The sequence below is a fragment of the Aethalodelphis obliquidens genome, unplaced genomic scaffold (genome assembly GCF_003676395.1).
Source record: "Aethalodelphis obliquidens isolate GAN/ISIS:26980383/991018 unplaced genomic scaffold, ASM367639v1 scaffold33, whole genome shotgun sequence".
Lineage (NCBI taxonomy): Eukaryota > Metazoa > Chordata > Mammalia > Artiodactyla > Delphinidae > Aethalodelphis > Aethalodelphis obliquidens.
The window spans coordinates 8,494,403-8,513,182 of NW_020837977.1; the positions used below are offsets into that span (position 1 = coordinate 8,494,403).

General features: G+C 39.8%; 1 protein-coding gene across 1 annotated transcript in view; it reads right to left on the bottom strand.

Annotated features, from left to right (window-relative positions):
• The window catches only part of PREX2 (phosphatidylinositol-3,4,5-trisphosphate dependent Rac exchange factor 2), a 291,836-nt gene that overhangs the window by 236,217 nt on the left and 36,839 nt on the right, over positions 1 to 18,780 (bottom strand). The window lies entirely within an intron of this gene.

Genomic DNA, 18,780 nt, shown 5'->3' on the forward strand with positions numbered 1-18,780 from the left:
CATTGACTAGCTCTAGTAGTTTTCTGGTAGCATCTTTGGGATTCTCTATGTACAGTATCATGTCCTCTGCAAACAGTGACAGTTTTACTTCAGTTTTTCCAATTTGGATTCCTTTCATTTCTTTTTCTTCTCTAAATGTGTGGCTAAAACTTCCAAAATTATGTTGAATAATACTGGTGAGAGTGGACAACCTTGTCTTGTTCCTGATCTCAGTGGAAATGGTTTCAGGTTTTCACCATTGAGAATGATGTTGGCGCTGGGTGTGTCATATATGGCCTTTATTATGTTGAGGTAAGTTCCCTCTATGCCTACTTTCTGGAGGGTTTTTATCATAAATGAGTGTTGAATTTTGTCAAAAGTTTTTTCGGCATCTATTGAGATGATAGTATGGTTTTTATCCTTCAATTTGTTAATATGGCGTATCACATTGATTGATTTGCATATATGGAAGAATTCTTGCATTCCTGGGATAAACCCCACTTGATCATGATGTATGATCCTTTTAATGTGCTGTTGAAATCTTTTGCTAGTATTTTGTTGGGTATTTTTGCATCTATGTTCATCAGTGATATTGGCCTGTAGTTTTCTTTCTTTGTGACATCTTTGTCTGGTTTTGGTATCAGCTCTACGGTAGTGGCTTCATTAAATGAGTTTGGGAGTGTCCCTCCCTCTGCTCTATTTTGCAAGAGTTTGAGAAGCATAGGTGTTAACTCTTCTCTAAATTTTTGCTAGAGTTCGCCTGTGAAGCCATCTGGTCCTGGGTTTTTGTTTGTTGGAAGATTTTTAATCCCAGTTTCAATTTCAGTGCTTCTGTCTGGTCGGTTTATATTTTCTATTTCTTCCTGGTTCAGTCTCACAAGGTTGTGTTTTTCTAAGAATTTAGCCTATATCTTCCAGGTTGTCCATTTTATTGGCATATAGTTGCCTGTAGTAATCTCTCATGATCCTTTGTATTTCTGCAGTGTCAGTCGTTACTTCTCCTTTTTCATGTCTAATTATGTTGATTTGAGTCTTTTCCCTTTTTTTCTTGATGAGTCTGGCTACTGGATTATGATTTCTGTTTATCTTCTCAAAGAACCAGCATTTAGTTTCATTGATCTTTGCTATTGTCTCCTTCATTTCTTTCTCATTTACTGCTAATCTGATTTTTATGATTTCTTTCCTTCTGCTAACTTTGGGGGTTTTTTTGTTTTCCTTTCTCTAATTGCTTTAGGTGTAAGGTTAAGTTAGTTATTTGAGATTTTTCTTGTTTATTGAGGCCTGACTGTATTGCTATAAACTTCCCTTTTAGAACTGCTTTTGCTGCATCCCGTAAGTTTTGGGTCATCATGTTTTCATTGTCATTTGTTTCTCGGTATTTTTTGATTTCCTCTTTGATTTCTTCAGTGATTTCTTGATTATGTAGTAGTGTACTGTTTAGCCTCCATGGGTTTGTATTTTGTACATTTTTTTCCTGTAATTGATATCTAGTCTCATAGCATTGTGGTCAGAAAAGATACTTGATATGATTTCAATTTTCTTAAATTTGCCAAGGCTTGATTTGTGATCCCAGGTATGATCTATCCTGGAGAATGTTCCATGAGCACTTGAGAAGAAAGCATCTTCTGTTGTTTTGGGGTGGAATGTCCTATAAATATCAATTAAGTCCATCTTGTTTAATGTGTCATTTAAAGCTTGTGTCTCCTTATTTATTTTCATTTTGGATGATCTGTCCATTGGTGAAAGTGGGGTGTTAAAGTCCCCTACTATGAATGTGTTACTGTTGATTTCCCCTTTTATGACTGTTAGCATTTGCCTTATGAATTGAGGTGCTCCTCTGTTGGGTGCATAAATATTTACAATTGTTATATCTTCTTGGATCGATCCCTTGTTCATTATGTAGCGTCCTTCTTTGTCTCCTATAATAGTGCTTATTTTAAAGTCTATTTTATCTGTTATGAGAATTGCTACTCCAGCTTTCTTTTGATTTCCATTTGCATGGAATATCTTTTTCCACCCCCGTACTTTCAGTCTGTATGTGTCCCTAGGTCTGAAATGGGTCTCTTGTAGACAGCATATATACGGGTCTTGTTTTTGTATCCGTTCAGCCAGTCGATGTCTTTTGGTTGGAGCATTTAATCCACTCACATATAATTATCAATATGTATGTTCCTATTACCGTTTTCTTAATTGTTCTGGGTTTCTTATTGTCTTTTCCTTCTCTTGGGTTTCCTGCCTAGAGAAGTTCCTTTAGCATTTGTTGTAAAGCTGGTTTGGTGGTGCTGAGTTTTCTTAGCTTTTGCTTGTCTGTTAAGGTTTTAATTTCTCTGTCGAATCTGAATGAGATCCTTGCTGGGTAGAGTAATCTTGGTTGTAGGTTTTTCCCTTTCATCACTTTAAATATGTCCTGCCACTCCCTTCTGTCTTTCAGAGTTTCTCCTGAAAGATCAGCTGTTAAACTATGGTTAACATAACCTTGTATGTTATTTGTTACTTTTCCCTTGCAGTTTTTTATACTTTTTCTTTGTATTTAATTTTTGATAGTTTGATTAATATGTGTCTTGGCATGTTTCCCCTTGGATTTATCCTGTATGGGACTCTCTGTGCTTCCTGGACTTGACTGGCTATTTCCTTTCCCATATTAGGGAAGTTTTCAACTATAATCTCTTGAAATATTTTCTCAGTCCCTTTCTTTTTCTCTTCTTCTTCTGGGACCCCTATAATTCAAATGTTGGTGCATTTAATGTTGTCCCAGAGGTCTCTGAGACTGTCCTCAATTCTTTTCATTCTTTTTCTTTATTCTGCTCTGCAGTAGTTATTTCCAGTATTTTATCTTCCAGGTCACTTATCCGTTCTTCTGCCTCAGTTATTCTACTATTGATTCCTTCCAGAGAATTTTTAATTTCATTTATTGTGCTGTTCATCACTGTTTGTTTGCTCTTTAGGTCTTCTAGGTCCTTGTTAAACATTTCTTGTATTTTCTCCATTCTATTTCCAAGATTATGGATCATCTTTACTATCGTTACTCTGAATTCTTTTTCAGGTAGACAGCCTATTTCCTCTTCATTTGTTAGGTCTGGTGGGCTTTTACTTCGCTCCTTCATTTGCTGTGTATTTCTCTGTCTTCTCATTTTGCTTAATTTACTGTGTTTGGGGTCTCCTTTTCGTAGGCTGCAGGTTCATACTTCCCATTGTTTTTGGTGTCTGCCCCCAGTGGGTAAGGTTGGTTCAGTGGGTTGTGTAGGCTCCCTCGTGGAGGGGACTAGTTCCTGTGTTCTGGTGGACGAGGCTGGATCTTTTCCTTCTGGTGGGCAGCACTGTGTCCGGTGGTGTTTTGGGGGAGTCTGTGAACTTATTTTGATTTTAGTCAGTATCTCTGCTAATGGGTGGCGTTATGTTCCTGTCTTGCTAGTTGTTTGGCATCGGGTGTCCAGCACTGGAGCTTGCTGGTCATTGAGTGGAGCTTGGTCTTAGCATTGAGATGGAGATCTCTGGTACAGCTCTCACCAATTGATATTACATGGGGCCAGGATGTCTCTGGTGGTCCAATGTCCTGAACTCAGCTTTCCCATCTCCAAGGCTCAGGCTTGACACCAAACCGGAGCACCAAGACCCTGTCAGCCACATGGCAGGGCTGCCAGCTGGGATATCCCACTAGGCCATCCGCTTCTTGGTCAGCACCTCCCTGCACAACTGGTACCCAGGGCCCAAACCACTGATCCATCAATAGTTTCTTGGTTTCAGAGGACTTGAATCATCCTAGGTCTTCAAGGTGGCCTTTTGAAGATGTAAATGAAATTATTCAAGGCTGAGTGTGGATAACTAACACTGTTTAGGGCAATTATCTGCAGAGCTTGGAAATGCAAATCACATGTAAAGGATAAACTGAATGGTAAACTGAAACCTAAGCTGAATAAGGCCCAACGTTTGGGGGTGTCTGGAAGTCCTAAGCACCTCAGCAAGTAGACTTCAGGCAGCAGTGAAGTATTAATGGAAATGGGAGTATGTAGTGCATGGTCACTGGTCCAAAAGTGACCCCAAGGGATGCTGCTTGGAGTGGAGTGAGATGAGTGGGTGTGAAGGAGGGAGGGCAGGATCTCATGAAGAATAACTCTTGTCGTCGTGGCCTCTTCCTAATGCGGTAGGCTTTAATGTCAGGCCCCAGACCTGAAAATGAACTGGGATAGAAAATCAGAAATGAGGTAGAACCTAACTTTATAGTCTGGCTGTACACCATTGGGGCAGATTATCAGCCTGAAGCTCAGTGGGGAAATTTGTGTCCCAGCTCATTCCAGGACACTCGATTTGGGACAGAAAAACTAATTCCAGACCATGCCTCCCAGGGTGGGCAGCGATCCCCTTTCCCTTCCAGCTTGGTCAGGACTGTTTCAGGGGCCCTGGGGAGGCAGAGGACACAAGAGCTTAAAGGACCAGCAAACTACAAATGAGCTGCTTCCTCCATGTCAACTATAAAATTGTACTTTCCTATCAGAGAATAATGGCGGGAACTGCATTTCAAAATTTCACATTCAGCCATATATCCTGAAATCTATAGGGAGTGGACATCTCATTGGGAAACTAGCGCATATGTCCTGAAGTATGTATACAATTTTACCTCTTGTCACTAGCCAAAAAGGAACAATATCCTCATAGGATGAGATAATCATTGTATATCTACCCTGTGCCATCTACCCTGTGTATATCTACCCTGTGTATATCTGTCCTAGGTACTAAATAGATAATGATAACAAGGCCAATTCCCTCCCCTCAAGGAGCACGCATTCCAGGGACCAGATATGCAAAAATAAACCACCAAATGTACAATTCAGTTTCAGGTGGTGATGATTACTATGAAGAAAAATAAAACAGACTAAAGGGAAGAGTGAGGAACTGAGAGCCAGGAAAGAGTTCTCTGGAGCGGTATCATTTGAGGAGAGACAGTAGGGAGCTGAAAAGGGGAGGCATGGAAATATCTGGGAAGGAAGAGTAGGCAAAGGGAACAGCAGATGTAGATGAAGCTGGGGTATGTGGACCCAAAGGAAGGGTAGAGTGGGTGTAGTGGACCACAAAGGATGTGGGGGTCACAGTGATGACGTATTTTCAGTGTGATGTGAAGCCCTATGCAAATTACCTCAGTGAATGCTTCAGTAATCCTGTAGAGTGGGGTATAATCTTGGCTCCATTTCAGCAGTGGAGAAATTGAGTCCCAAAGGTTACGTAACTTCTCCAAGGTCAAACAGCCAGGAAATAAAGGAGCGCAGATTCAGTCCCTGCTTCACTCAGCACTATGTCTCCAACCACTCACTGGATTGCTAGACCCACGCTTCCCCACAGGTAAGTTACAACTGTCAGGTCAGGAGACCTCGTGTGGAGGCTGAAATAAAACCAAATTATACTCAGTTTCTAGATTTGATTTCCAAAGTTCCTATGACTGCCTTGGAAAGGATGTCACTGTTTTCATATATTTTAGCAGAGAAATTGAATAAGTCTCTTCTGTTCAAAGCTACTTGACTCTGATTGTACTGGATTTTTCCCTAACTGAATAAAAATCACAGCATTTGAGCAACCTTATATTTCTGTAACAGAATATTGCTTATGGGAGAAAATTCTCCAGAAATCCTTTCCTCTTATCCTAATTACAGCATGTAAGTTAAGAAGAACACAATAAAGAACACAATACAATAAGTACCTACTTTCAGTTAACAAGTTACAGCTGTTCCGAAGGGCATGCTACAGTCTTTCTGGTGACATACTACTCACTGGTTTCACCTAGGAAAACTGTCCCATCTGAATTATCTTTTGCCCTCTGAGGAATTTAGATACTTAAAGGGTCACCTTGCTTTAATCAAAAGTTATTGTATTAAGAAACTACTACTTAGAGGAATATAGCAGCTTATAAGGGTTTAGGATATAGTTAGGAGAAATCCCAGTCCCCCTGAAAGAGTCTTCAGAAATCTTTTAAGACTAATGTACTAATGAATTAAAAGTGGCATAAAAATCTCCTTTGAAGCTGACTGATGCAGTTGATAATGATAATAATTAAACATCACTCTCCAGAGAGCTAACTGTTCTTGGTACAACGTGAAAATGTGAGTTCCTTAACTAGCATATTTTCCCTAAACTATCAGAGACCCAAAATTCCTAATTCAAAACTGTCAGATAACTATATTTAACCAGTTATCAAACTGTAACATTTACCACTTTCTCAAACTAATGGTTCAACACACTGTTTTCCACCATGAAATTAGCATTATGATTTTAAACAGATTAGTGACATTTTCCAAATCCCTTAAAATTAGTAAGTACCACATATACTTTGCAGTACAGTTTTAGGAAATGCTGCTTCAGATAAAATCCATTAAAAAAGCTAGAGTAATCAAGATAAGGCATCATGGGCATAGGACAGACAAATAAATCTTTGGAACAGAATCGAGAGTAGAGATATAACCTCAAACATAAAGTTTAATTGATTTTTCACTAATATGCTAATTGGAGTCAATGGAGAAAGAAATGTCATTTAATAGATGTTTCCAGAAGAACTGTATATCCACCTGGAAAAAATAAAAAAAAAACCTTAATTCCTTCACTCTTTACGTAAAAATTAATCATAGTTTTATCACAGACCTAAATCTATAAGAAATACAGAACTTGCAGAAAAAAATAGAAAATACATCAGCATCTTAGGATTAGCGAACATTTTAGGACAAAAAAAGTACTAATTTTTAAAAAAATGTAAAATAGAATTTATCATGATTAAAAGCTTTTGTACCCATCAGAACACAATTAATTAAGAAAATTAACAGTCAAGCTACAGACTGGGGAATTCTGTAATACATATATCTGACAAGGGACCCTTATGTAGAACATATAAAGAATACCTACAAACCAATAATAAAAAAGAAACACTACCCAATTTTTTTTAACGGGTAAAAATGTGAACACAAAAAAGATATGGAGGGGACTTCCCTGGTGGTCCAGTAGTTAAGAATCCGCCTTCTAATATAGGGCACATGGGTTCAATCCCTGGTCAGGGAACTAAGATCCCACATGCCACAGGGCAATTAAGCCCATGCACTCTAGAGCCTGTGCACCACAACTAGAGAGCCCGTGCACCACAACTGCTGAGCCCACGCACTCTGGAGACTGTGCACCACAACTAGAGAGAAGCCCATGCACTGCAACGAACAGCCCACGTGCTGCAACTAAGGCCTGATGCAGCCAAATAAATAAATATTTTTTTTAAAAAGGTACAGAAATGTCAATAGGCACATGAAAAGGTACTTCAGATCATTAACTATCTGGAAAATGAAACTTAAAATGAGAATAAGATAACACTAACTAAACACCATGATCTAAAAGTATAAAGACTGAGAATCCCAAGTGTTGGCAAGAATGTGAACCTGGAACTCTCATGCCTTCCTCATGAGAATGCAAACTAGTAAGCACAGCCACTCTGAAAAAGTTTCCTATAAAGTTAATCATACATTTTCCATATCACCCAACAATCCAACTACATGGAATTTAACCCCCCAAATGGAAAGATATGTCAACCCAACGATTCATGTCCAAACATTCATGGCAGCTTTATTAATAATAGATAAAAACTGGAAACAACATAAATGTATATCAAGTAGTTAATAGATAAACAAATTATGTTCTCACTATGTACTATAAACACAAGTGAGCACAACAAATTTTTTTCATAAATATTATCCATTAAGATGTATCTTAAGTTATAATTGATGAAGTAAATATTTGCCTATCATCTAACAAAACAACTCAATAGTTTTTCACTCATGTTGACAATTTGAAAGTTTTCAATGTAAATAGTTCTCTCAAAAAAAATAGGTTCAACATGGTGTGGTATCTTGGATAATGAAGCACAGTAAAAAGAAACTAGTTTTGTCTATCTGTTATGTAAAGGTAACTATTTTCAAGTTGCAGTATTACTTAAGTACATATATCTAGTTTTACTTAGGACTACAAATGATACTCTAAAAATAAGTTGAAGTGTCAATCATCAATTACCTTCAAACCAGGAATTTATATCATATTCTGTTTGTGATATATATCAGTGAAAATAAAAAATTAAATTCAATAATCAAAAGGGCTTTTAAGAAAACGTTATGCATTATACTAATCATAAAAAAATTTAACCATGAAAAGCCATGTAAATTCTATTCTGTGGCTTTACAATAACTCTAAAATGTATACTTTCATTATCCATAAAACATTTATTATGTAACATTGTGTATAGAGCACAGTGGATGTAAACAGTGCACCAGAATTAGTCTAAAAGAAAAGAAAAGGTGTGAAGAGAAAACTGTGGAGGGGAGAGAATGGGAGACAGAAGAAAAGAAAATGAAAAAAAGATAAAAGGAAAGAGAAATCTTCCCCCTCAAAACATTTAAAATTTAAGTTTAGGGTAGAATTATACACATATCAAATTATGTTAAAACTTTACAGAACTTTTTAGCGTAAAATGTCTTCTAGGCTCTAAACCCTATCTCCTCTCCAGGTATAGTCCTTACTTTTAAAATCCCCCTGGATGTTACACTGACTGGCACATAGCTCAAGATCATAAAGATGTGTTAAATCATTACCTGGACCTCATGGTGAAGTAGTTCTCCTAAAAGTTTAGTCAGCAAAGCTACTTATTGAGAAAATTCTTAAAGACTAGGATGAAATCTGTTTCTGATTCTCCTAAAGAATCTAGCCCAGGGCCTTACACATAATAGTTGCTTAACAAAAGCATACTAAATCCATCTGGCGTAACTATTCCTTTTCTCCAGTGTTCTTCTCTGAATTCAAATTTTTCAACAATTGCTTAATATATGATTATGTGAAAGTAATTCATAATCATCTTTATTATCTTTTTCAATCATAGGAAGCTATTTCATTCAAGGTTTTTAAAAACCAATTAGTTGACATCAAAACGCTGTAAAGTGAAAGAATCTCCTCTCTTCTCCACCACAAAACTTAAAATAATATGTTCAGTAACAACATTAAGACAACTCCAACAACGGGATTTTTGTTATAGTGTCTATGCCAATAAGATGATTCTTGGGCTGGGCCTTTCTCCTGTCGCGAGTCAGCGGTGGTCTCAGCCAGTCCACCCAGTGATGACCAGCAAAACACATTTCTGAGACAGTAAGAGCATCTATGGCCTTGGAACAGAAGAAAACATGTAGGTCTTGCTTGCATTAGATGTATGCTTTAACCAACAGAATCACCCAGGACTGGATGACAGCAGAGAAGCAATAATCAGTTTAAAGTTATATATAATTATTATGCATCATTTCTACAGAACTTAATCAACCCTTTTTAATATAATCTCTCAGCCATTTATCCTCCTCAAGACATCCTGTGACTCCAATCACTTCTTCCTTTAGTCACCAGTGTTATTTATGATAAGAACTGCATCTACCTATCTGTATAAACTCAATCCATCCTTCAGGGCCTAGACCAAAGCCCTCTTTGCCCATGAAGATTTCCCCTAATCCTTTGACCTATATTTTATCTTAATTAAATGGCCAATTGAATTTATTGGATAAAATGTTTATTGGACATTTAATCTTATATTTGGGTATCTCCATGGTGATTAGCACTGTATAAAATGCTCAATAAATAGCTAGTGAACTGAAGTAATATTCTAAAATTTCAAAAAGTAGTTGTAAGATATAGTATTCTTTCTAAGAAACAAGAATTATAATTACAAATTAGACATCTCATCCTCAATCATCCGATTCCAAATGGATGCTATTATCTGGAGAAGGGATACAGTCTAATAAAATATGCTACATGGTCAGAAATATAGCCAAAGAGGGGCATTAATTTGAGAAACTATCTGTTTTTAAAAGAACAGAATTCTCAGATGATCAAACATCCATTTATAAATACTTACATATCTAGAACCATTGTTAATAATTGTTTCCACATCATTAAGAAAAATTAAAACATTGCGAAATCTGTTTGCAAACATAAGCGAAGGATAGTTTCAAGGGGTTCAAGTTCTGAAATAAATAGTTCACAACTTTCAAATATTATTTTTAAAGTAAACACTGCAATTTTTTCATAAGCTCAGAATTTCCAATTGAAATGTGTTCAACTACTGTTTTTCTTTCAGAATAACTAATTACACTGCCCCCGTTCTTCTAAGGCACCAGTTATGAGCCCCTAAACCCTCTGAAAGAACTCACTTTGGTTCCTCTAACAAGAAGACAGTTCCTATTATAATCAGATGAATAACCCAAACTAATGGAATTCAAATCGTTACTAAAGAGGCTACAGAAAGTAAGCTTCGACTACTTCTAAATCAAGGTGCTAACATTCAGATCCTATGGTTGTGATGCCATTAACAATGATTTTTCTTGGAAAACACTGCCCTGTTTTTAAGAACGCCTAAACCATTACATGCTGTATTAGAACATTAAAAAAGAAATCTGTCTTAAAAATTGCTTATCATTAACACTCAGTCTCAAATGTTTTTGTTTAAGACTCAGTATCTGATCTAATCAAAGTTTAAGCAGTGTTCCATAAAATTCTGGAAAAAATTCTCTACTTCTCCAAGTTCTTAAATGTTTCTCAGCCTACATGCTTGCTGAATGAATAAACACTAAGGAAATGTTAATCATACTTCTCAGCTGAGACTAATTAATACACAAGCACAAAAATTTGGAATTTATCCACGAAAACAGAGAAAAACCAGGATGTTAGGTTGGTTGGGGAGGGTTATATCTTAACACCTGTGTCTGTGACATTGCGATACCCTCATCCTTACTGACAGAAACGGCAAAGAAACTGAGCAGATGTCCTTGATTTAACCTTCAGACCTATGTAACATTCCTGCACACGCAGCTTAGCTTTGGCCTCACAGAAGACCAGTCTATACCAGTTCTGGAGAAAGTAAGACAAGACTTAGTGTAGGTCAATATGGGCCCTGTCTATGGAAAAACCAGTCTCTCATCAAAAGCATCTACATGCTCCCTTATCAAAGAGCTTGATGCATTGCTTGTACTGTCTTTTCAATACTTCTATCCTTGACTAGGGCTTTCCTGAAGTAAGAACAAAAAGCAGTATAATTTGTAACAGGGGCTTGCTATGTTTAAAAACTGAGAAAGAGTCACGTTAAAAATTCCAGATTTTTAGATTACCTCTTAAAAAATCAGATGTTCTGGCTATAATGAGGGCCACATACCTGCCTGGCAGCAACTGGCTAGAGCTGAGTGGTGGTGCCCCTTAGTGTGCCCCAGTCCCCACCATTCCCTGTTTACCCCCAAGCAGCTTTGCTCGTTTTTGTTCCCTGCCTCACCCTGTAAATGTTTAATTTGAACTCCTTGGTATGAAGGTTAAGCATATGAACTTAAGTCAGACTACCCCAGGTTTAAATTCTACCACTTATTGGTTGTGTGAGCTTGGTCATATCATGTCCCTTCTTTCTGCTCTTGCTTTCTCCTTGTAAACTTATAATAATTACAACTACTTTGCAGAGTTGTTGGGGAAATCGAATATAATTCCAATATGAAGCACGTAGCCCAGGGCACTTATTATTAAGGAAAACACACAACACACAAATAGGGATAGATCCAACTCCCACTATTGCATTGCATCGGGCGTACAGAGCTGTAACCTCCAGAAGGCTTCCAAGCTTAGGTCAAGGCAGCAGACCTACAGCCCGTCCAGCATGATCTAGGTAGGCTGCCGGGGACCTTGAGTGAGGGGTACTCACCACTGAAACTCAGTGACACCGTATCAGTCACACCGTCATTCTCCTCTAAGATCAAAGCTAGTTCGTATCCCTGGCTACACATTACAACCATCTGGGGAACATTTAAAAACAAAAGAAAAAATTGCCCAGGGCTTACCCCAAGCCAAGTAAATCAGATCTATTGCGGGTGGATCTGGATATATTGGAAAAGCTTTCCAGGTGATTCTAATGTACAGACAGGCTTTAGAACCACTGATGCACAGCATGGGCAGCACCAGCCCTATCCAGCAACTCTAAGACGCTCACAAATTCCGTGCAGAGGTTCACATTTTTACAGATGAGCAACTCAGGAAGCTTTAAAATCCAGAAATTACTGCTTCATCTGGCAGAAAGTATTCATTTTGTAAACATGTCTGCATTTTGGATATGTGAGTTACATATTTAGAAAAATATGGAGACAATTTTTTATGGAATGTGGTATTTCTTAAAGTGTGCCCCTACGTAGGTTATTTAAAATGCCTATTTAGGATATTTCCACAGCCTTAGGGGTAATAATTTTGAATCTTCAGAAGGTGATTGAATTTAGCAATACCAGATTAAGTAATTTTAAAAGGACAGATAAGCTATTTTTACTTAATACTAAAACAACTTTAAATTGCTATGGTAAAATCATAAATTTTCTACTTAAAAATGGCAAAATCGTTAATAGATCTGCATGAAATATAGAGCAATATTATTAAGATATTGCTAATAATGTGTGAGCTCTGTGCTAATCTGGTTAAACGTTCAAATACTTATAATACTACAGGAATGTATCCAGAATGGCAAAGGAATAAAAACACTAGTCATTCAAGTAATTTTACGTTAAGAAAATAAAAAAAAAAAAAATTTTAGTAGTCTAATGTTTAACCAGATCTGGAAATTTTTAATTCTTAGAATATTCAATATTTAATATTTAATACTAATATTAATATATTTAATATTTAAAAGTTCTAAAAAGACATTTAAAAACCACTCTTAAACAAAATTTAGTAGAGAGATAACTAGTTAATTTGGAGAAAAAATATTTTAGGCCCTCTAATATTCTTTCTAGTCACTAAATTAAAATGCCACTTATATTTAAATATAAATTTCGACTCCACTTATTTTAGCATGAATCTTTTTTACGAAATATTAGCTTTCTTTTCTTTTTGACCATATCTATATCTCATTTATTAATTTTGCTCTCCTTTCTCCAAGCCACGGGTCACAAATCCAGATATCTAGGGGGCAGGCAGATCACATGAAGTAGCAGCTAGCAGTCAGGTTCCCAGGCAGAGGTCACAACACGGTAGCCTGGAAATCCGGTCCACACCCAATTGGTTTGCTGGCTCCGTGTTTTAAAAATTTGGAAAACTCAGATTAAAATCCAGAATTCCAGCTTATTCTGGAAAAGCAGGCGTTCTGGGAACACGGGGGCCACACCCCCACTTAGCAACATTGTCTGGAGCTGTGTATCTCTGCCCCTTTGAACGGGACACAGGCTCTCTCCGATCTGCCAGTTACCGCCACCTACTTGTCACGTATACAATCCCTGCTAGCTTCTGGAAGCTTCTGAGATTCCCACTTTTCACAAAAGGATAAGCTAATCAAGTAAGAGACCCCCTTCCTTAGGCCCCAGACTCCACATCTAGGCTGGGGGCCTGGAAGATTAAAGGTGAATAGTGGGCAGCCACCCCGGGGACATGGAAGCCAGGAAACACATCTTGTCTCCCTTCCGGGTTAGTCGGGAGATGGTGCGATGGAGAAAAGAGTCATGGGCTCCTCCACTATCCACGGCGGGACCTCGGTGGGGGGCTCGCTCTCTGCATGCTGGGGCTCTCAACCCCTCTCGCAGAGGACAGTGGCAAGGACGCAGTAGAGTGAGGAGTCCCTGGCGCCAGGCAGAGAATCAGGGCTCAAGGGTCGTAGGGAGAGTAGGGGAGAGAACACGGGCTTCGGGTAGAGAAAGCTGGCTTCACGTCCCAGCTGCACTCCATCAGCACCACGAGCTTCAGTTTCTTCATCAGCGTAACTGAAATAATGCCATAGGGGGCAGATAATAATGCCAGAGGGGCACTGGCCACAGCCTGCCTTCACTCTCATCCACTTCCCACCGTCATCAATCCTACTGCTCTAAATTTAGTCCTGGCTGCACAGCAGGGGGAGGGGGGAAAAGGAGGAGAGCTGAGAGGGAGGAGGTCAGAGACAGACGCTAGGCAGTTGTGGGCTCTGCAGCATGTTGGAAATGAAAAGAATGGGAAGAGAGATGATCCAAAACTGTAGGACTAGAAGGTCGAAGTGCTCATATCTTTTCTGTGCTATCAGGACGAGGCTTCCGTTATGTAAAGAGGCAAAAAGTGAAAGGGAAGGGTGGAGGTGGTCTTTCAAACTGAAAAAGCACCTTCGAGTGGCTGCGATTCTGCCTTATGGGCATGGCAGAGACGCTGTGTACACATGCATGTGAGTTCACACGTGCACACCCACAGACACACACACAATCTCCGGTCCTCCAGAATCCCTAATGACGAAGACAGACCCATTCACAAATATCTGATTTGAGACTTGCCTTAGGAAGAGACAGTCTAGAAATGAGAATCATCAGAGTATAGGAAAGGGACAGGTTAAGTGCAGGGGATCCTGGACAGCTGCTTAGAAAAGATGGAGTTGGAGCCTCCCAGACCGGGAAGGGCTTCCACAGGCAGGAAGATTTCGGGGAAAGGGCATTTCTAGCAAAGAAAACCATGTGAGGCCAGACCCAGAGGCAGAAGCTACCAGGTCTGTCTGAAGACAGACCATCAGTCCAGTGCGTAAGGTGGAGGATGGGGGCAAGGCTGGACACATCTGGTAACTGAAACTCTGTACCCAATGCACATAGCTCTCCTCATGGAGAGACAACCCCAGAATCCCTGCAGGATCACAGTGGGTTGGAGAGGAATAATAAACATTCTAAAGGCGCCCAGACAGTACACAGAAAAAGAATCAAGCTTAAAATGCCAGTAGTGGCTCTGAATTGATCTATGTAGCATCGCCAGCCCAATGCATCACTAGCTTAACATTTAGGGAGAGTTGACTGACTTTACACCATCCTAGAAAGATGGAAATATTGATGATAAAAGAAAGCAGATCTAAACACATCAGAAATGAGTGATTTGGGGATTTTTTAATCATCTTTACCTTTGGTTTCAGTGAATTCTAAACTGTGGCACAAAATAGTATCTCTAGTCCCCTGACAAGAGCTGAAAAGGGTCACAGGGATCCTTGAAGCTCCACATCTTCCTGTTATTTTCAGCCCCGGGTTGCTGGCGACTGCGTAGTACAAAATCCAACCTCTGCAGAATGACAGAAGTCATACAAATGGAAATCAATGGCTTAAACCCAGTGAGATAAATGCTCCATGCAAGTGTTACAGAGCGCTCAGAGACCAATCCAGATACTACAGATAATATCTATAACCCCTGCATGCCCAGGCACTAGAGTGCACTGGCTAAGAGCAGGGACTCCATCGCAAGACATGGTTCAACCCAGCGCTGGGTGATTCTGGGCAATTGCCTAATCTCTCCGTACATCAATGTCCCATCTGTAAGAAAGGGAGAATAAGAGTGTCTACCTCACTGGATTATTGTGAGAATTAAAAGTTTACTCACACAAGGCACTTGGTACTGTGCCTGGTACCCTAAATCATTCTCATTAGTATAACTAGATTAGACCAAAAGAGATCCTAGAAAAATATATCAATCTTTTCCCCATTTCTCCTGTCTCTAGCCGAAGGAAGCGTTATGAAAAGGAACTTTTCTCTCAATACTCTTTTGCCAACCAAGTGGCATTAACCTTGAGCTTCCATCTCCCAAGCGACATATGGCCAGAGATCTTCCCACCACTACATGTGTCTTCCTATTCACAAGGCTTCCTGAAAGCCTCAAGGAGAGCTGAGTTCCCTGCTAGAAACCTCATGGTCCTGAGAACAGAATTAAAGAGACATCACTCTGGGTATTTCTGTTGGGCACCACCGGTTGCTTGTGTGGACGGAGCAGCTCCACGTCCACAGCTCAACGAGTGACCCCAGGCACAGCCAAGCCTGAATGCCCTGCCCTGACATCCCTCTCAAACCACCGCCTGCAGCTTCATCGTTCCTGCCCCTTCCAAGTGTGTCTGGCCATCCAGGGAAGAGATGCCCTTCCTCCTTCCCTTGCAGTCACCTATACTCAACAGGCATCCTAGGAATTCTCTGCCTCTGATTTCAGGATTCACAGGCTGTCCTGCGTAGTAGCAGTGAGAGCTCTGGAGTTCCACAGCAAATAGTTTTCCCATCCCTGACAATAAGGAAGATTAGGTTTCATCAGCGCACAAGTAAATCACCAGAGCGCATGATTAGAGAGAAACTGCTCTAATCGTGATGTTTAGGTCCAAAGTGAAGTACCTCTCAATAATTCATCAGATTTTTAAAAAGAGAACTTGGGTAATATCCCTTGCAGATATATTAGCATCAAGGTTAAGTATAATCTAAAAACGGCATGTGTTAAAACAGACATAGCCAGAAGAATTAACATCTATAACACTGTGTCAAAAAATCAGAAATAACAACTCAAATAGAGAAAAGTCAAATTTCCCACCAAGCTACTGCTTTACCGAAAGCATCCCCTTTATCCTCATTCCTCTAAATTGAAATCTGTTAATGAGCTTGGCAGCAAAACCTACCAAATACCGATGAGTGTTCAGGATGCTATTGTGGTTGGCTGTGAAAACAACTCATGATTAGGAAATCAACATGGGAAGCATACAGCAAATATCCAAAAGCATTTTCGCTGCCTGGCGACTGGCAAGAACTTGGGGTGTTTTTTTCTGCTTCTATGTCGTGTTGCTCTGGTCACTGGAACAACGTGGTCGCTACAAAAGGAAAAAGAAAAAGACCTTCTGCATTTAAGCAGCGGCACCAATCCTGCCTGAAAGCCGCCGTGCGGGGACCTGTGTGACTGGGCGGAATGCCTGCCTGCGACTTGCCAAGGAAAGGACAAGCAGTGGGCCCCTTCCCCACTCAGTCCTTGGTTTCCTCCTCGCCCAGCACCGCAGCTAGGGACCTTCAGCATTTCCTCTTCTGGGAAGGCTGGGAATTGACTGTTTTTATGAAACGAGCATGACCCAGAAAAGCACTCAGCATGATCTGTCCGTGCACTTGAAAGGATCCTCAGCTGTACTTCCCATCAAGGAGTGTCTGAGCGCCTGTTGATTAAAGCACAGCTTGAACCTGCCGACATGTGTGTCTTCCAGGGGAACAGCAACAGATCCTTGGCCCCGAATCACCACGACTCCTGGCTGGCACGTCTACGTGGGAATTCAGAGAAATTCACGTCCACCAGAAGTAGTTCAACATATGGAAACTCCCAGTAACGATTTTATTTAATCGAGCATATACTAATCAAACCACACATGCAGAGCTATGTATATAAGTGTGCTTAGCGGCAAGACATGGTGACAAAGTGCCCTGGATTTGAGTCCAAGATCTTGACATTCAATACCACCACTTTATGTCAAAAAGTGCTTTGCTGTTCAATTCAAAAAACACAGTTCAACATTATTTACTGAATACTATGTGCCCTGCACTGACCTAGCTTCTAAGGAATGAATGAGAAATAAATCAGTCTTTTTCCTCTTGAGTTTAAAATCTAGAAGGGAACACTGACATGTATAAAAATACTTGCATTAAAGTGTGTTGCATATAAACTTATTTTCAAGGCACAGAAGATGGAGTGATCAGATCGTTCTGAGGATGGAAAAGGTGACACGGAAAGGCTTTACTAAGAAGCTGATACCTTAAGAGGATTCTAAACAATAGATAGAAATTTTTCAAAGTGGGATGATACAGGTTCCCAGAGCAGGACTGACCACAGGGTGAGACTGATGTATGTCTACGATGTGCCAGGCACTGTGCTAGGCTCCTGACATGTATTAACTCAATCTTCACGACAATCTAGACTTGAGCACTAATATCAGCCCCATCTGACAGGTGTGCAAGTTGAAGGAGATAGAAATTAAGAACCTCTACTACCATCACACAGCTTCTACCTAGACCGTGTGGATCCAGAGCCCATGTCTCTAATATCTACATAGAAGGCACACAGTAATATTTAGTGGATAATCAGAGAGTGAGTAAACAAGGGGAAAAAACTATCTTGTACTTCTGCAGCATAAAGTTCAAGGGGTCTGGCAGAAGGGAGAGGGTGGGAAGAGATGCTGATGAAAGTTAGGTAGGAGAAGGATCATGGAGGGCCCTCTGGGCCAGCTTAATTGCTTGGAACTTCCCCTGGGGACATTCTAGGAGAATGAACATGGTCACCTCTCTGTATAGAAATTTCACTATTACCAAGGAGGGGACATTTTGAGTTGAGAATGGATGCAGAAACCTCAATCAGGAAGCTATCACAATAACTCAGGTATGAGACTTTTAGAGTACAAAGTAAGTGATCTTGAGGATGGAGAGAGGAGAGATATTGCAAAGCACTTGTACGAGCACACATCACTGAGCAACATGGCTGGGCAGTGCTGGGGAGAACCTGTAGCCTGGGAGATGCAGAGGCCTTTCAGTGTTGTCTCAAAGGATCAGGAAAAAAGGGATCAAGATTAAAGCTTAATAATGTGGCTCAATTCAAATAAAGACTTGAGTATCTGCATACAAAAACTGAGGCATTCCAAGAAATACCACAAAGAACACGCTGAAGCCCAGACCAAAACCGAGTTTTAGGTGCTCCGAAGAGGATAAGTCTACAAGTAACAATTATTTGAGGCAGGAAAACAATAAACACATAAGAACATTCTAAGGGGGTTTAAAGACAGACATAATCCCACTCCATTTTGGGGATCAGAAAACAAAGTTTTATAAAGTAGGTGGCATCTTAGATTGGTTTTGAGAGGTCATGTACACAAGAAAGGACCGCAAGCTGTTTTATACAAAAAAATGTAAGTCTATCCATGTGATTGTCAGCTCCCACTGTTGACTCTACCAAATTCTCAAATGGAAAGCACATGCTTCTCTAACATTTTCCCTGTGAAGAATAAAGATTCTGGAAGCATCTGGGAAG